The sequence below is a fragment of the Lepisma saccharinum genome, chromosome 2, assembly GCF_977018435.1.
Source record: "Lepisma saccharinum chromosome 2, izLepSacc3.1, whole genome shotgun sequence".
In the NCBI taxonomy this organism is placed as follows: Eukaryota; Metazoa; Arthropoda; class Insecta; order Zygentoma; family Lepismatidae; genus Lepisma; species Lepisma saccharinum.
Window position 1 is genome coordinate 109376064 of NC_139230.1, and position 20585 is coordinate 109396648.

The window sequence follows — 20585 nt, forward strand, 5'->3', positions numbered from 1 at the left end:
AAGACGATGATACACGCCATTATACTCTGATACATAATCTTGAAGCTTTAGTCAGAACACAACTAGACAAAACTCATAGAATATTCAAGTTGTGCAGAAGATGTTTGTCTGTATTTGATGGTAGAAAAATGGTGAATGGTGTTTGTGAAAAGAATGCAGAAATTGCTAAAAACAAGTTAATTGAGCATCTGAAATACTGTGGCAACCATAAACCTGTTCATATGCTTATGCCTAACCCAAATGAAAATGCCAAATTCAAAAAATTTGAAGCCTTGTTGGAACACCCAGCATATATAGTCTGTGATTTTGAATCAAACCTCAAACCCCTTGCATTCTGTAGCCCAGATCCTGATGAACCTTCAATTACATCATACCAGCTACATGAACCTTCTAGTTTTTATTATGTGGTTGTACAGGATGGGGTTGTTAGTAAAGAAGATATATACATGGGAGCAGATGCCATCAAAGAATTTGCAGAGAGAATAGAAAATGAGTGCCATGACATAGCATCTAATGTCTTATTAAAATCAAAACCTATGTTGCCTTTAACAGAGAAACAGATTGAAGATTTCAACAATGCAGAAAAATGCCCGGTATGTGATTCTGAATTTTCAGATATAAATATCAAGGTGAAACACCATTCTCATACAGATGGTAAATTCTTAATGGCCCTGTGTAATAGCTGTAATATTCAGATCCAGAGACAAAAATTTGTTCCTATATTTTGCCATGGTGCATCCAATTATGATTTTCATCATTTGATCAGGTACGAGGGGTTTGACAAGCAGAATTTAAATATTTTAGCTGAAAATAATGAGAAATATATTGCCATTAGCAAAATAATTAAAGTTAATGGTGTTTCTATTCACTTAAGATTTCTTGATTCATACAGAATTCTGTCTGCTAGCCTGGCTACACTGGCCACTCAATTATCTGATGATCAATTCAAAATCACATGTGCTTTGTTTCCAAATCAAGACCTGAAATTAATTAGGCGGAAGGGTGTATATCCATATGATTATGTTACAGATTTTTCTAAATTTGATGAGTGTTCTCTGCCACCACAACAAGAGTTTTACAGCAAAATCAGAGGATCTGGAATCACTGATGAAGATTATTACCATGCCCAGTTGATGTGGAACAATTTAAAATGCCAGACATTTGGTGATTATCACAAGGCTTATTTAAAACTTGATGTGACCCTCTTAGCTGATATACTGCAGGCATTCAGAAAATCTTCCATGCAAAATTATAAGCTGGATCCAATGTATTTTTACAGTGCTCCGGGCCTAGCATGGTCTGCAATGTTTTTAAACACTAAAATGCAATTGGATCTGATCCAGGATCAAGATATGTATCTGTTTATGGAACAATGTATAAGAGGAGGCATGGTGCAATGTTCTCAGAGATATGCCAGAGCAAATAACAAATATATTCCTGATTATGATCCAGCACTGCCATCAAATTATATACTGTATGTAGATGCCAACAGCCTCTATGGTTATGCCATGATGAAAAAAACTGCCATATGCAGGGCTTGAGTGGGTTGAAGATTTCAATATTGAAGATCTTCATGATTTTGATGACAGTAACTATGGCCTGTTCTTAGAGGTTGATCTGACAATTCCTGATGACTTACACAACACATTTTCTGATCTGCCCCCAATTCCCGAGGTTAAGTGTTCACCTGGCTCTAAACAGAAGAAATTGATGATGACTCTAAAGCCGAAACAGGATTATGTCATATATTACAAAAACCTCCAGTTCCTGATGAAACATGGTGTTCAAGTGACCAAAATTGGAAAAGTTTTGAGGTTCAGGCACTCAAGATGGTTGAAGCCATATATTGATACAAACACAGAGCTTCGAACATCTGCATTGAGCCAATTTGATAAAACTTTGTTTAAATTGATGGTCAATTCAGTGTATGGCAAAACAATTGAAAATGTCAGAAAACATATTGATGTTAAAATAATTACTGACCCCAGCCGGAGCAAAAAATTGATTGCAAAGCCCAACTTCAATTACAGAAGAATTTATGATGAGAATATGGCACTTTTCAACATGAAAAAAACAAAGATTAACTTTGATAAGCCTATTTATGTAGGGGCTGTGATATTGGAATTGGCCAAATTACACATATTAAAATTGTATTATGATGTGTTGAAGCCTTTTTATGGTGATTGTGTAAAACTGATGTACATGGACACTGATAGTTTTGTTCTTGATATTCAAACAGAAGATGTTTATCAAGATATAGCACAGCCTGAATTGTTTAAATATTTTGATACCACTGAACATTCAAAAATTAAACCCCACAACAAAAAGGTGCCTGGCAAGTTAAAAGATGAGACACTTGGTGATGTTATTGTGGCATTTGCTGGGTTAAGGGCCAAGATGTACAGTTTTGAAACATGTAGTGGTGTTGTTGCCAAAAAGGCCAAGGGCATTGGCAAAGTGACTGTAGACAAAGAGCTTGAATTTGAAGATTACAAAAATTGCCTCAAATCATGTAGCACAATCAGAACATCAGAAAATAGAATTCAGAGTGTGGATCACTTGTTGACTACAAATATTGTAAGAAAAGTGGCTCTGGACCCACATGATGATAAGAGATGCATTTTATCATGTGGCATACATACTCTACCATGGGGTCATTGTGATTTGAAAAGTGGTAATCAATGCCCAATTACAGAGCATGATTTGAAATAAATAAACATGCCTATGAACTTATTTGGGTTCAAAAAACAGGCTATTATGGACCTGCCAACACCACAACCCTCTTCTGATATGATATCTAAACTAAGTGCTTTGTTAATTATTCATCTGAACAGCATACTTACAGATGTTGATGATGAAACAGGTAAAACATTGTACATATTTAACAATAATTTAAATCATTACCAATTACCTGTAGGTGGTCAATTGCAATTTATTACAACCCCTGAGGGTAATGTCAAGATTTCAATAGGGAGAAATATTTATAAAATTAAGCACTCAAACACGATTTCTGGCACTGTTTATACTGTTTCTGCTGGTGACTGCTTATATATTGAGGTCCCTGGATCCTATGACAAGCTTATACCTTTCTTTATAGAATTAAGAATCAGATATTCAATAATAAATAACCACTAAAACAAAAATGCCTAATGATATATTTGGCCATACAAGACATGAAGATCACAGTGATGAGATTCTGATGCTTGATGTCAGAGTCAAGAAATTAAGAAGTGATTTACAAGCTTTACAAACCACACTCAATGCCAGTCTTCAACTAGAAATTACAAATTTGCAATCACAATGCATGGACCCTCTTCTTAAAATTGACTCAGAACTCAAAGTGCTGCTTCAGAAATATACTGATTTGGCCACATTAGATAATTTTCAAAGTTTAGAAGAGGCTGTAGCAGCTCTTCAAGCCAAATTTAAGACCCAGGCCACCAACTCTGAGCAATTGAAACAGCAATTGGAAGAGCAGATAAATAATGTCCAGACACAGCTCCAAACAATTGTCAAAAGCATAAAATCACAAGAAGATTTTGATCTAGTGATTTCCACTCTAAAGGAACAGATTCAATCACTCCAGATACCTAATCTGGACCCCTTGAACAATGCCATAGCCGAGGTTAAAGAAAAAATTGAGACATTTGAAAATTTTATGAACAACTTGCCATCTTCTGATGCTTTGAGTGCAATAACTCGGAGTGTTGCCAACATTAAGCTGCAACTTGAAACATATGAAGATTTTGGAAAAATTCAAAGTACCATAACCCATCTTGAGGGTACAATAGCAGCAGTGCAAAGTGATTTGACAAATGTACAAGAATCCCGCCTGCCTGGTATTGTAGACACACTTGTCAGTGTCCAGCAACAGATCACAAAGCTTGAAAACCTCACCACTGAATCTGAGCTATCTCATTTTCATCACTTGATCGATGATATCCAAACAAAACTTGAAATTTTACAACAATCAACACCCACTCAGGCAGATATAGCCCTGCTCCAAAATGCTATGCAAAATGTGGCTGATGCATCTGAATTAAATAATGTGAAATTGGCACTTGAATCGTTGCAAAATACTGTAACAAATCTGCCTACATCACAGGAACTTAAAAATATTAAGAGAGCAGTGAATCGCATATTGAAACCAGAAGATATCAAGAATATCCAGACAGAGATCAAACAACTTACTCAGACAGTGGCCACTCTACCAACTAATCAACATATTAATGAACTGCATGCCCTGTTTGAGGATATCAGAAGACAGGTCCATGATCTTACTGCTCAAAATTCAAAATTGGCAGTTATTGAAAATTTGCAACAAATTGTAGCTAATATCAAGCAACAGCTAGGGACCATGGAATCCAATCAAGCAAATGCTCTGTCTGTTTCTGCCACGCAGCTTCAAGAGATTGTGCAACAATACAAGAAACTTGTTGTGGACATAAAAATCAAGCCAGGCCATGATGATGTTGTTAGGACCATCAATGAGCACCTTGAATCTGTAACAAGCAGATTGCTTACAGCAGAAAAAGAAATAACCGGCATAATCGAGAATCCAAAACATACAGTAATTCTTGAATTGTACAGCATCCCCAACAAAGAATATGATTCACCATTTACACCAGGTGGCAAAATATATATGCTGTCCCCTGCACAATTTTATTACCAGTTTTTTGTTGGGGGCACACTGAGACCAATCAAGATCAAATATTGGCTTCAACCACAGGCACACCACTACCCCACCTTATCAATAACAAATGCTGACAACAAACCAAAAATCACCAGTGTAGAGTTAGAGGATTTTACAGATCCCAATACATTAGAAACAGCCTATGCTGAAGATGATGGCTCTCTGGAATTTAAAATACAAATAGGGGACAAATTATATTTAGAAAATCCTGTAGTATCAGCTGCTGAACACCCCATAGTTGCAATATTCTTGTTTTCATATTATGTCTAGACAAATTATTGTTGATGAATTACACAGACAAGCCAGACATAATTATAAGAGACTGCCAGTAGTCACAAAAGGCATAGATGATTTATGGCAGAGCGACTTGATTGAGATGGCAAGTGGACAGCTGAAAAACTTAGACAAAATCAACAAGAGCTACAAGTATCTACTCACTGTAATAGACACATTTTCAAAATTTGCCTGGGCTGTGCCACTCAAATCCAAGACTGGAAAATGTGTTACAGAAGCCTTCAGGACAATCATCAATCAGAGTGGAAGATCACCGCGCTATTTGCAAACAGATAATGGCAAAGAATTTTATAATTCTGTGTTCCAACAATTTATTAAAAGCCAGTCAATAAAACATTATTCGAGTTACAGTGATCTCAAAGCCTCAATTGTAGAGATATTCAACAAAACCCTAAAAAATCTTATGTATAAACAATTTGCACTTCAAGGTAATTATAAATGGGTTAATATTCTTCCAGAACTTCTACATAAATATAACAACTCGGTCCATTCCACAATCAACATGAAACCCTCTGAAGTAACTTCATCTGATGAGCAAAAATTGATCAGGACTGTTTATTATCCTAGATACCAGCCAACAACAACAAAGGCCAAATACAAGGTGGGTGATCAAGTAAGAATCAGCAAATATAAGCACTTATTCAAAAGAGGCTTTACAAGAAACTGGAGCACTGAATTATTTACAGTGGTTCAAGTTAAACCTGGGACCCTTAACACATATATAATAAAAGATCACCGAGGAGAAATTCTCAAAGGCCGGTTCTATGAAGAAGAACTCAACAAAACTAAACAGCCTGACACATATCTCATAGAAAAAATCATCCGCAGAAAAGGCAACAAGTTATTTGTCAAATGGCTAGGACTTCCAGAACACAGCTGGATCGATGCAGACAAAGTGATAATATGAGCACCTGGGATGTTATAAAAAGGCTGCCAGAACCTGAACAGCAGATTAAGAGAAATGGCAAGTTGCTGCCTGATAATATTAGATGTCTTATTGTTGGGCCATCAGCTTGTGGTAAAACTACACTAATGATTGATAATTTTTTATTAGCACCCAACTGGTTAGACTGGAAAAACAGGCACTTGTATGTCTTCTCTAAGAGCTTGGAACAATTAAAATATCAGCAGCTGATGAAGCTATATGATGGATTGGATATTGCCACTTTTGAATCAGATGTTAAGCCACTCCATGAATGTCTCGATAATTCTGTTGTTGTGTTTGATGACATTATACTGGATAATCAAAACAAGGTTAGAAATTTCTTTACACAGGGCCGACACAAAAACATTGATTGCTTCTACCTGGCACAGACTTTTTCAAAAATACCGAAGCAGCTGATCCGAGACAACAGCAATTTTATATGTGTGTTTCATCAAGATCATACCAACCTCAAACACATACATGATGAATATGTAGGTGGGGACTTGAGCTACAATAATTTTTCCAAGTTTTGCAGTAGGTGCTGGAATCAAAACAGTTATGGGTTTGTCACAATTGATATGACAAGAAAACCCAATAGTGGCAAATACAGAAATAAAATCAACAATTTTCTAGACATTGAAACATATATAAATAACCATGAAAAGGCCAATCATTGATGATCTTAAATTAAGAGATTATCTTGTAAAAAGATTTAAGGGATGGAAATCACAGAACCGAGGAATTTATGAACAACACAAACAAACAGAACAGCCTATTATTGATGCTATTAGTGAATTAGGTAAAAATATCAAAACTGTTACAGAGCAAAATCAAAATTTGATCACAGAGCTTGTACCTGTAGCTGCAAGGAACATATTAGATTATCAAATCACCCCACTTTCCAGTATTCATACACCTAGTCCTGTTGCTCCTCGAAGAATTGAAGCTACTCTGGATCCTATTGAATTGGGTCTTCTTGCTCAAAAATATTTAAGCACACCTAAAGACAACAAAGATGAGGTCTTTGGCTTATATGCTGACACAGAGCGTGATGGTAGCATCATACATAGAATTGGCAATTTCAGAGTAACATTTATGGGAGATGATCTTATTGTATATTCAGAATCTCATCTTGGAGAAAAAGGTGGTTTTGTTAAATATCCTGGCACACCTGGATTGTGGGAACTGATGACTAGGAAGAGACCTGGCAACTATACAGATCAAGATTATGAGCACTACAAAGAAATATTAATAAAATCAGATGCTCTATACCAGAACAATGATCCCACACAAAAAAGAGTCAAGTCTAGCAGTGGAGCAAAATACAACAATTTAATCAAGCCCATATGGTCACAAATTAAGACTGGCAGTGGAATCAAACAATACAACACCCTGCCTAAAGAATTTGTCTGGGTTGATGATGTCAGGAAACTTGTAGATAGGTTATTGGTGATAGCTGGGGAGGAAAATGCTGGCAACCACAATTTTTACAATGAAAAGGTTGGAATTATGGACATGATAAGCACCAAATTGTCTAATTTTATAGTGAATGACACTAAGGGGATTGGATATCTTATAAAAATTATTAATACTCTACCACCTAAATTTTGGAATATTTCTGAGGGCCGGGGGTTGGTTAATGACATTATAAACAAGCTGCCATTTGAACTACATATTCCAGGCTATCAGTATTGTGGTCCAGGCACAAAATTGGACCATAGATTAAACAGAGGTGATCCTGGTGTTAATCCCCTAGATGCTGCTTGTAGAGACCATGACATAGCATACAACACACATTCTGATCTTGACAAGAGACATGTTGCAGACAAAAAATTAGAAGAGGCTGCATTTGGTAGATTTGTAAGCAAAGATGCTTCTTTAAGTGAAGAAATAGCAGCATTGGGGACCACCATAGCTATGAACACCAAACAAAAACTGGGGTGGGGGCTGTGAATATGTACATAATAAACCTAGAATGAAGGCCAAGGGTGTTATGTATCAAATACCTTATGCAGGTCTTAAATCTCTTAAAACTATTGATAGTCTTTTAACCAAAAAGCAGCGCAAGAAAAAAAATTCTTGTATTGCCAAGGGCCATGGTATGAAATTGTTGCTTAGTACCCCCCAATTAAAAAAATTACAGCAATCCAGAAAAAAATCACATGTGGGGGGTTTCATATTTACTATCCCGGCCATCTTAGCAGCACTTGGGGCTGTTGGGAGCTTGGCTGGGGGATCAGCTGCCATAGCAAAAACAGTAATAGATGCCAAGAAAAATAAGGTAGAATTAGATGAATTAAAGCACCATAACCTGGCCATTGAGAAACAAGGCAAAGGTGTTAAGAGAGCCATGAATAAGTTTTAAAAAAACAAGAGCCGCTTACAAACCAAGATATTGAAGCTTTAATCAAGCCACTGGGCATCAAAAATTTTAGAGGAATGTACATGTCTGATTCTTTGCCAGAGCAACCACTCAACAAAGAGTGTGGCATAGTTAATTTGGATAAGTACAAAAATCAGGGCACACACTGGATCTGTTATCTTAAATATTTAAACAATGAGGCATTTGTGTTTGATTCATTTGGAGGTGTTCCACCTGAAAATTTAGTAAAATATTTAAAATCAGTTAATCTTTATTACAATAATGCCCGTGTTCAAAACTTCAAAGATGTTAATTGTGGACATTTGTGTTTATCTGTTCTCAGATATATGTCTCAAATAAATAAACCATCAATTGAAAATTTTCAAAAGGCCCTGTGGTATTTAAAACATCATGGGGGTATTCCATCTCACCAGCCAAAATTCAATATTGAAACTCAAATTACATGATGATATAGTGTATCCCAAAACAATAGCTCTCAGAGCATTTTATGGCATGTACTTGATCCCTAATATTACACACCACAACAACACAATTGCAGTAGGGGATCAAAAAATTGTCATCACTCCAGGGCAGTATAATCTGTCCACTCTAAATGCTCAATTACCCAGAGGTATAGTATTAACTCAAAATTCTGTCACTCACAGAGTAGAGATTGTATCTGCTACAGAAACAGTGGATCTGGGTACTATAGGAGAGCTGTTAGGCTTTGAGAACAACACAAAACTTGAACCAGCCATCAAACACACTGCTATTAATATACCTAAATTCTTAGCCATAGAGACTCTGAATATTCACTGTAATGTGGCTGAGGGTATGATCACCAATTCAAATGGCATAGGCACTCACAAACAAACTGGCATCATTGCAACATTCAAACCTAACTCTGAATTTATGGAGCCCATCATCTACACTCCATCCCCAAGATTATATTTTCCTGTGTGCCATAATAGAATAGATAATATTGAATTGATGGTCACTAATGAAAAAGAAGAATTAGTTGATTTTGCTGGAGCCACAACAACTGCAATCATAGAGATTAATATTTAAATAAAAATACATACAAAAAAAATGGAAAATATTGAGAGTTATGAGCTACAATCATTCCCCCCAAACAGGAGGACATTTGCAAATTTAAATCAACCCAACACAGAAATTGAGGTTGATCTTGATGTAGGGGATGGCTTTATACACCCCCACAGAGCAGATCTATACATCAAATTTGATGTTGTAAAGCTCGATGGAACAGATTATCCGGCAAATTCAAATATAAGATTGGTAGACAATTTTGTGCCGCATCTGTTCTCTGAAATTGAGATCAGAAAGCATGGTGTTGTTATAAACAGAGTGGATTATCCCGGCATTACCTCCACAGCTTTGGCCACACTAAAATTATCCAAAACCGAGGCTTCTTACTACAAAATAGGTGGATTTGAGGCTGGTGATAAAATTATATCTAAGAGCCACACAGTGCTGTTCCCTATGCGCCTGTTGCCAGGATTCTTCTCAGATTACAAAGATATTATGTGGAAGGGTGGTTTAAGAATCACATTTAGAAGAGCTGCCAATGATAATAATGCTTTGATGAGGTACAGCACATTAAACTCTACAGGGGAAGCTTTGCCTAATACCCTACCTGATGAAGGCAAATGCATTATTCAGACTATGGAGCTAAGAATCCCAGTTGTTGAATATGAAGCCAGTTATGCTCTTAAATACAAAGCAGATATAATAAAAAATCCACAAGTACCTTTACAATTTTATACATATCAATGTGTACAGAAGCCTGCAACTGGTACATATTATGAGTTTGATGCTACAAATTCATTCTCCAGTATACAATATGACATGCCAGATTTTGTGGTGGTACTGTTTCAGACTGGAAGACACAATAATCAGGAAAAAAATTCAAGTAGATTTGATAACTGCAACATCAAGAACATATATCTTAAAAATGGCAGAAATGAGGTATTCCCTAGAGAAAATTATAATTTAGACATGTCCAAGGATGATTTCCTTAAATTATATGAAGCATTTACAGCATACAAAAGGGTCACTACTGGCAATACTGACATGTATTACACACCAGATGAATTCAAAGCACAGAGACCCATGTTTGTCATCAACACTTCAAAAAGGAAACAAGTTGTGGTCAATGACAGGACAAACATTAAAATTATCTGTGAATTCCACGATACACTCCCTGATGACACCATATGTAGTGTTATTCTCATAGGTGAAAAATCATATGTTTATGATGTAAGAAATGAGAGAGTCACAGAGCAATTCTAGAGGGCCGACTCAAACACAGAAGCCTCTTAATTACAAGGCAATAATACCAACACTTTGCCATCAGGGAGGCCCATATACAGCACTTCTGCTTTTTGCAGGAAAGCTCAAATACAGCACTTCTGCTTTTTGCAGGAAAGCTCAAACACAGAAGCTTCTTGATTACAAGGCAATAATACCAACACTTTGCCATCAGGGAGGCCCATATACAGCACTTATGCTTTTTGCAGGAAAGCTCAAATACAGCACTTCTGCTTTTTGCAGGAAAGCTCAAACACAGAAGCCTCTTAATTACAAGGCAATAATACCAACATTTTGCCGTCAGGGAGGCCCATATACTGCACTTATGCTTTTTGCAGGAAAGCTCAAATACAGCACTTCTGCTTTTTGCAGGAAAGCTCAAATACAGCACTTCTGCTTTTTGCAGGAAAGCTCAAATACAATTCAAAGTGGGACTTTGAAATGTGCAATGAATATTCTTGTAAGTCTCTCTCGGGTATATATTATCAGAAGAAGGCAAAGCCTGAATTGGCTCGGGCATGCAAGAGTGAAGTTCTGTGCTCTTCCAGTAAATTGGAGATTATATCTGCTGGCATGGCAATTTTCTCTGAAAGATGAAAGAGCACAGTGTAGATTATATCTCTTGCATGCCAGCAGATATAATCTCCCAGGCGTGCATGATTTATTGCTGGCCGGGACATGGGACTGATCAAAAGATTAGAAGAACATGAAACAGCCTGCCCTTGTCCTATTGTATTGATCGGGAAGTTTTGCTTGCATGAGAATATAAGTATTTCTCGCTTAATTTCAAGTGTAGCCAAAACAATATCAAGGGGGGCATATTTTTGACAAGCTTATAGACAACAAACTGAGAGATTCAGCCTTTGTACACATGGCAGAATCAATCTGAGGGGGGGCTCATCATTTCTACACTAGAATTCAAGATTCCTGGGATTTTGACAGAAAAACACACTGTAAACAATAAGATCATATGGGAACTTGGCATAGTTTTAAGTGTAGGCAAATCTGTCTGTTGAGGCTTCTTCTTTTCTACACTAGGATTCAAAATTCTTAAATTAAGAGCATATCACACTTGAAGAATTGGGGTATAAGCCCCTCTTGGCATTGTTTTAAGTATAGCCAAATCGGATTGTTCAATCAAATAACCTCTTCATTTCTACGCTATAAGTGAGTTTATAATAGCACAAATCATACTACTAGTGGCCTTGTACCGGGGGTGTTAAGTGACTTTTTGAGCCACCCTGTACAATTAAATTCAACACATTTTTGTACTTAATACGTCATTTGTATTTATTTTTTTACAAACAAAATACAGTTCCACCAGAAGGGAATTTTGCAGCACATTTTACTTGCCCTATTTGAGAAATGTTACATTTTTATGCCCATTCGGTTAACCTGCTCATTGTCTCTCCTACTAAATAATATAATTCTAATAATTTGGATAATGGCCTCTCTTGGCTCACCAGAACATGTGCACCTAGAATCAAAATCAAATCTTTCTTATTCTATAATTTGATGCACATACACAGATAAACAAACAGGTCATATAATCGTACAAAAAAAAAATAATGCAAATGCTTTCAATTAATCAGGTTATGTTATCTTAGCTTTCATGCAAATGAGAATATGATTAAAATTATAATCCATTGTCAATGAAACATTTGTGCACAATTAGCACAATAGGTAACGCTAGTTCATTTCTTCCCAGAAATTTTAATTGGAACACCATTTAAAATATTTTTTTGGTTAAAAGGATGCAAATTGCTTTTCATCCCTTTTTGTGCGTACAATTGAACACAAAATTGCATGTAGTCCAGTTTCGCCTAATCCCCTTTGCCTAACTGCTTATCGGCACAATACGCGTATAATGTGATTTATGAAATTTAACGGTCTCTCCACAGGCCGAAATGCCTGTTTTTTCCTGCTGCATTTATTGAAAAAAATTGTCTTAATATATGTACATTTTTTATGTTGGTGATAATGTTTTAGAAACTTTTTCGTTTTACCTACTTTATACCCTACTGCCTATATCTTTAATTTTTACGCCTGTTTTTTTAATTTTTAATGACATTTTTAGAATGTGTTTTTAAAAAAATTGTACATAACTTAGTTTTCTTTCAAAAACATTATTTATTAGCACATTACGATGTTGCCAGTTGCCAGAAACAATTACAAAGCTGGGAAAAAGAGGTGAAACTCTTATCCATTAAAGTCTTGGAGGAATCGGTGCAGCTACTAATTGAAGTGTCAGGAGAAAAAGTTAGCTGTTGCAGAAAAGTGCAAAGGTGTAATGAGTAAAAATGTAGAACTGGAAAACTTGAAAACGATTTGTGATATTCTTAAACGAGAAAAAATATTTTATTCACGATATGAATCCAGTTCTTACAATAGCCTATTTCATGGGTGGTCAAATGAGATCATTCTCGTTATGAAAATCATTCTTTCTGACAGACGGCTATCAATGAATGTTCAAGAAAGCAAAAAACAAAAAAACAAACAAAAAAAACTAGTGGTTGTGTGTAATCAAGGCAACAAATGAAAGTAAATATGTTGTTTACATGTTGATTTTAAAATGAAATTATAGAGGTAAATTCTTTGGAACTTTCCCACTTTATTTTTGTTTATTGTGCCTATTTTTTTTAATTTGGTGCCTATTTTCCACATTATAAATGCCTTTTTGTCTGCCTATTCTAACCAAAAAAAATACCCGAACTCCGGTACAAGTTATGAAAGTCATTCTTAGTTATCCTTGATATCACACACCTGGTTAGGTTAGATAAAACAAGAACAAGCAGAACATTAAGCGTCAATGAAGCAGCTTAGAGTTTCTAATCCGACTAAAGTCAGAGATTGAAGGGGGTCGAGTGGAGGATTGTTTTTGCCTACTAAAAGATCGACCAAGAAATGGAGTCCTATTTTCCTTTATCTTATAGAAAATATAACAAACACCCCCGGCTGCTGGATTGTGTGACAATGCTCCTTTTTCGGAGCAACACCTGACTATTTGGCATGGGCACATGTTGGAAATTGTTTGGTGTTTACTTGGATCAAAATTTCCCTCATTCCTCCTTCCGACCGGTTTAGGCGGTTAGGCGAAATGGGATGCCATCCGAAATTGGAGTATTTGTTCAAATTGGCCAAATGGTTAGTGCAAGTTCTTTATATCAGAATTACTTTAATTCACAATTCCCTGCGAAGATGAATTATTAATTAATACCAGTGGCGTGTCCAGGATTTTCGCAGTAATTTCTATAATTTACTGCCTTTCACGTTTTTAAAATAATACTGGAGAAAAGGGGAGGGGTTATGAACCCCACCGATCCCCTCTTGGCACGCCACTGATTAATAGCTATCTGGCTGTCATATCCCTTGTCATTTTGAAACACATGATACCTCCTCATACAACCACATTTTTTCACAGGCACAACAAAGCAAATGAGTACTGATTGATTCCCACAAATCTTTCAGGGGGAACAAAAAGAAGGGGAGAGCTTTATTTATTTTTTCAATATGCTTTAATTGCAGTGGAGTCTCGTGGCCTCAAATTTGGCCGGGGCTTATTTTTTAAAGAATTTAAAATATAATGACAATTCACATGAATTGCAAAAAAAATGTATTTTTTCTTCTCGACTACAAAACTGGACTTACTTTTTTAAAAGAATTTAAAATGTAATGACAAATTACATGAATTACAAAAAAAACGGGTATTTTTCTTCTTCTAAACTACAAAACTGGACTTATTTTTTTAAAAGAATTTTAAATATAATGACAATTCACATGATTACAAAAGAAACAGGCATTGTTGTGAAACATACCTTTATACGAACGTTGACTCCTGTTCTTCTGCTCAGCAAATTTTGTTATTACTTTTTCGTTGAAGCCCTCTATGTTTGAAATGTATTATTTCTCTATTGTAAGCAAGTGCCAAGGCATTTGGTCTGTCTTGTCCCATTGCATTTCTTAAGCAGGTTTTAATACGCTTCAATGTGCTGAAACATCGTTCAGATTCAGCTGTTGCCACTGGAGTTATTAAAACTATGTTTGTCATTTTTACTGTTTCTGAAAAGTTACCCTCTAAATAATTTTAAATAAAAAATGAATGCAATCTACTGATAGAGTTTATGTTTTTCAACTCTTCACTACAATAAAGAACACGAAGTTCCCTCTTTAGTTTTCCCTCTTCTATGAAGGGATAATAAATCTGGGAAGATGCCTCTGTTTAAAGATTGTTCTCTTTCATTATGTCCTCGTAGAGCAAGTTCATGTCGACCACAGAATTTTAAGCATTCGATAATTCTATTTAATATATGCCTATATTTCCGGACAAATTCATTGTGTCTTGTAATTGACAGCCAATGTCCTTCATCAATTTGTGTTCGAACATCAACCCTGCCAAACTCACTCAAACATAGCGAATGAAAGCCACCAAAATACTACAGAACAACACACGAGATCGAACGCGACACAACGGAACTAGCCCCGAATCAACACTCAAATCCATTGTACTCTCCTCTCCTCCTTTGCAAGGGATAAAATTTCCCTTTTTCGCCAATTTTTTCCCTTCATTTAAGAATTAATAATAATAATAAATATTATCGGTGACCCATGTTCGTATGTATGTATAAAATGTTAAACAATTTAACTTTTAAATGCTACTACGCCAGTGGTCCCGGGTTCGAATCCCAGCCTGGGCATGGCTGTTTGTGAGTGTCCATTCATAAACTTCATCATACCATCACTCACCCCCATCTTTTTCAATTAGCCAAAAGTGGTAGAAAAGTGAAGTAAAATAAACCAAATCAATAAACAATAAAATATAATAAATCAATAACTTTAAAGGTTTTTTTTTTGGAAGATTTAGATTTTATTGCTATTAAACCAAACCATTTTTTTTTTTCGTTTTGAGATGAAAGCTAAAACTACGTTAAAGTTGGAAACTGAAGATTTCTTAAGTAAAAACAAAGCACACAAACAGTGATTGCATTTAGGGAGGCCAATACCCCTTGTCTTCATTACACCATCAGAAGAAAATTAAAAATATTCTTGTAAGGCTGTTCCAATAAGCGCAGATGAAACGTCACTTCCTTTAGATATGAAGAGTTTGTGTGGAAAATCACATTTTTGCCTCCCCTTCAAAATTTTTAAATTCGGCGCATGTGTATAGTACATACCTGAGTAAATGTTCCATTCTGGTAAATTTCACATATTAGGTGAAAACTTCTAAAACACAGCAAGTTTTTTTAATAAAATTTAATCCATTGAGTCTGAGAGGTATTGTTGGTCACTTCTTGCCACTCCGCACGGAAATATTTAACTTGTTTCCGTGGTGTTTTTTCATCTTCCAATAATTCTCCACGACGTTTTGTATATTCTGAAGCTGCAGATCGTTTCATTTGCTCTTCTTGTTCCTCCAAACAATCGCACTCACACACGAATAACCCAGTGTCCAATGAAGACTGAAGTAAAGATAGTTTGCGACCAAGAGAACTTTATGGTTTACACGTGCAGTGTTGAGGCAAAATTCAGAGAACCACGGAAAACTTTACATAAACAATAACCTCAGACTCCCACTCACAAAACCGGGACATGAGGGTGAATGGTCAATGACCTCCGGCCCCAAACGGTAGCCAGATGTGGACCAACCCAAATTCCACCCTTCCTCTCAGAACAAAGTATACGACAATTTTTTTTTATTAAAAAAAGTTCTAATTTTCAAAACTGGAATCTCTTATAATGTTTAATATATAATTAATGTTGAGTCTGTCTTAAAATTTCCCTGAAAATTTGCTATTTTTAATCGAATTTTCCTTTTCCCAATGGCAGTAAATTTTATGCTTGAAGTACATCCCTGGGTTAGTAAATTCAACATATGGTTCGTAATTAGCTCTGAAATGTCGATTAATATATATCTGAAAATTTCCGAGAGCCCTCCTCCTTCCATCGATACCTCCCCACTGCTTCGGGGGCAGCGCCGCCTGTTGCCCCTTCCCTGCTCCTCTCGTTCGTATTTTCTCCCCCCCCCCTTCCGTAGTTCATGAATTGAATTGAATTGAATTGAATTGTTGTTTTAAGTCCACTTCATGCACAGATAGGCAGGCTAATCTGGACTGGACCTACAGTTGAAAGTGACATCCGAACCACTATGTGCCTCTACTGGGTATCGAACCCAGGAATTCTTGATTGCAAACCTCCGTAATTCAGAGTTGCTATTAACGGGAGATGTTTGCTCTCTGTTCTTGCATCCACCATAAATTCTGTTATGTTTTGTGTTAAGTTCCTCGATGCAAGAAAATAATCTATAACGCTAGCCCCGTTATCAGTGACGTATGTTAAATCCCCCTCTCTGTCCCCTTCGCATCATCCGTTGAGGATGACAAAGTTAAAAATCTCCCCGAAATCCTCCCGTCTGCGTTCACGTCACGTGCGAGTCTTTGCTTTGTCTTGTAAAAAATATCCGGTCGTCGTTTGATTCGCCCCTCCCCCTCCCCCCTCCCATGGGATCATCCCCTCGATCATATCATCTATCCCTATTCTTGCGTTAAAGTCACCCGCGACTAACATGCTTGCCAGGGACGGCGCTACAGGGGGGCTAAAGGAGGCTGCAGCCCCCCCCAAACCGGTCTCAGCCTCCCCTGTATTCCCCCAAGATTTTTGTAGTACGGTAGACGCATTTTGACCGAAAACTTAAAAAGTTTAAGTTTACATTTTCTATTATTCAAATTCCATTGAGGCAAATAGAATGTTCAAGTACATTTTCTAGTTCAGTTAGATCGCAGAGTTACTTTTAATACGATGTGTTCTAAAATCAAGGGAAGGTGGGTATATGCAGATATGCCTGGATAGCAGTGGCTATCATTTGATACTACGCAATGGGCCAATCATGAGTGCCAGCCAAACTTGCTACGAAATCTGTTACCTGCCTCGTAGGTGGACGACGTATTCAGGGACTGTGAGATTGTTCTTTAATTGTTGGCATATGTAGCTAAACGTGTACATTATTAGGCTCCATAAATCGCATTGCTATATTTCTGAATAAATCTAACAGATGTGTAAAATGCTTTTTTTTTTTAAGTAGGAAAACGTTCAACATCTAAAGACCCGTCAATGTTATTTTCTGTTTGTTAGTTCATCATTCGAGTACCGACAATGGTATGAGTGTATCGATGTTCTCTCATTGTTTTCATCATTATAACTATCCTTATCGTTGCAAATATTCAAGAGGGAGAAATAGGACGTTAAGAAATCAAAGAGTACACAGAGTAACTAATTCTTAAATGTTAAGAATTGGAAATTAAAATTGGCCCTCTCCGCCCTGGTTATCTAGCAGCAATACTGCTGCCTTGAAATTAAGGGGTCCCGGGTTCGATCCCCGGTGGAGGCACATATCATTAAGTGGCTCGGATTCCAATATAAGGTGTAGGTCTCGTCCTAATTAGCTTCTGTGTATATAGTGGATGTTAATACAAATCCAATCAAGTAAACATTTTTGCATACGAGGCAAAAATCAGCACGCTTTGGCAAATTTCATTCTTCGCAGGCCTAGACCTACATGCTCCTAATTATTATTTGTGATGCTAGAAAATAATTTCTGCAGTACCGTCAAAGTGGCCAAATTTGATTCCGTGCAGAAGAATCAATCTTTGAAGCACATCTCATAAAACTATTGATCCAATTCTGATCAATATTCAGAGCATAATATATTCTGAAATAAAACTATAATCTTCAGCAGTCACTTCTCTAACCAAAATGCCCAGTGCAAGAGTTGCAACTACATATATTAATTGATTTTATGTCAATATATTTGTCTCGTATCGTAGTGGAGGTGGATTTGTGGTGAAAATATTTTTGTTCCTTGAGAGTGGCACGTCCTAAGTGGACGATATTTCTCACATCCTCTCCATTTTAGCCCTAAGTTCTGAATTCCAGTCGTTGAACAAGAAAAATAAGATATTTCATCATGGAAGAGAAAATGGTATAATTAATACAGTTTCTATTCAAGGGTGTTTTCGCTTATTTGATGCCTACTTTATTAAGTTAGTGCCACTTTTCTGAAGCATGAAAAGCTACAAACTTTTTTACGCTCCCTACCGTTGTGATTTGGACAGTTCAGAGTCATGGCACACTATGAGGCAGAATGGAAGCCAAAATACTGACCTTCAGCAGCTACTTGCAATGATTGAAACATTCAAAATTTCCTTTTACGAACTTTATAAGCTTTGTACTATTGAAATATTCATATCCCCATCAATGGTTGCTTGTGAAAAACCTTCGAAATCTAATTGGTGACGAGAGGTTGAGTGCTCTATCTGTTCTGTCCTTTGAAGAGCTTGCAAAATCTTTGGATTTAAAAAAGGTTGTGGCTGCTCATAAAAACAGACGTATCTTATCGTAGTTTTTTGCTGTGGCTCATTTTCTCATTTTAGCAACAAGTTAGTCACCCTGTTTACATAGAAATAGTGTTACGTGTAGTATTTATACGAATATCCAAAGAGTTGATAATGTAATGAGTGTAGTTTCTATGGTGTATTTTGTACTCTTCACATGAATAGTAAGACTCTGATATTATTCCACTCAATAATGGCTTAAGAAAAGAAACAATATAATTATTGCATTTTATTTGACTTAAAAGATTCGTGCCTAAAAGTACTTTTGTATATGATGGAACAAAATGCAACATCTCATTGATTCATCTTGATTTCTGATTGTAAAATATGCAAGCGGTTAAATTATACCCTAAAAGTATGAAGTATGTACATTTTAGTCGGTATTAGTTAGCCCCCCCGAGAATTTGACTCCGAAATCTGTAGCCCCTTCCCCTCTTATTTCAGGCTGGCGCCGTCACTGATGCTTGCATCCGGAAACTTGTCCTCAACCTCATGCAGAAACATGGTTAAGTTCTGAAAATAGATTTTATCCCGGTGTTTGGACCCCGTTGGTTGGTTATAAACCGTTACGAGACAGAATTTCAGTCCCTCCAGCGCAAAGAGAGTCCCCAGAATTCCATCGTGCTTGGCATGAGTTAAAAACAAAGCAAATATTTAAATGCCTCACACCCTGCTCTTTGGCAGTTGGGGTCGCTTTAGTGTTATATATATTAAAATTGGGGGTGCAAGGTCAAGAGAAAGAAGAAAGACAAGACAAAGTGCTTTTCATTCAAGAAAAGAATAAATGGATAAAAATGTCGAAGCAAGTTATCGTCATTGTTTGCGTAAATGTTTCATATGAGAAACACGACAATAATTTTTACTTTTTCCGGGCCCCTTTAGGCAAAGGGCCCACCTGTCTGTATGTTACGCCTCTGATTTGACGTATTCGTTCAGATTATAACGTTAAACTAAAATTTAAAGCCAGATAAAAACAATGTCCATAAAAGTTAGCCATTTCCATCCATTTTTTTTTATTTATTACATTTTTCGTATCAACCCTGAACAACATGGGACGCGAGACCCCGGGCGGTCACCCACTTCGCCCACACCTTGCTACGCCACTGTATAGGAATATCCAACTCTCGATCAGCTGCTACCGTTGTTCAGACTTCATGATAAACAGTCAGTCGTGACATCTCTCGGTCAATCTAGACAACTGGCGGACATGCGCGCAGTTGCCTGGCTCGCAGGAAGAGTAGCTTCAGAAGCACATACGGCGTCTTTCCAATTGATTCTATAGAAATCATCTTCTTTTAAGGTAAGAGGCAAAGGAAAAATAGTACTTTCTTCTTGTTTCTTGTTTTATTGTGTGTGAACCAGTGACTAAGCATCGTTATTCCTTCAGAGGACGTCTTTCTCGGAACCCGAAAAATCAATAACTAGGCCTAACGTGCGTGTCGCAATACATCTTGCTTCTGATAAAAGCTTTAAGAGCAAGAAAATTATATTTTGGGAGGGAAAGGATTTACAAATGGGAGAAACTTGTTTCCTCGTTGTGTTCACTTGACATAGACAATGATTGTTTCAAGTTATAAAGAAGTTCCCATTGAGGTGGAC

At 36.6% G+C, this 20585-nt stretch overlaps 1 protein-coding gene across 2 annotated transcripts in view; it reads left to right on the plus strand.

Moving 5' to 3' along the window:
- The first annotated feature begins 20164 nt into the window (after positions 1-20164).
- The window catches only part of Drat (Death resistor Adh domain containing target), a 217307-nt gene continuing 216886 nt past the window's right edge, over positions 20165-20585 (plus strand). For both annotated transcript variants that reach the window (XM_083117531.1, XM_083117533.1), the window contains exon 1: positions 20165-20286. The gene's annotated coding sequence lies outside the window, so the exon portion shown is untranslated. The remainder of the gene's footprint in view (positions 20287-20585) is intronic.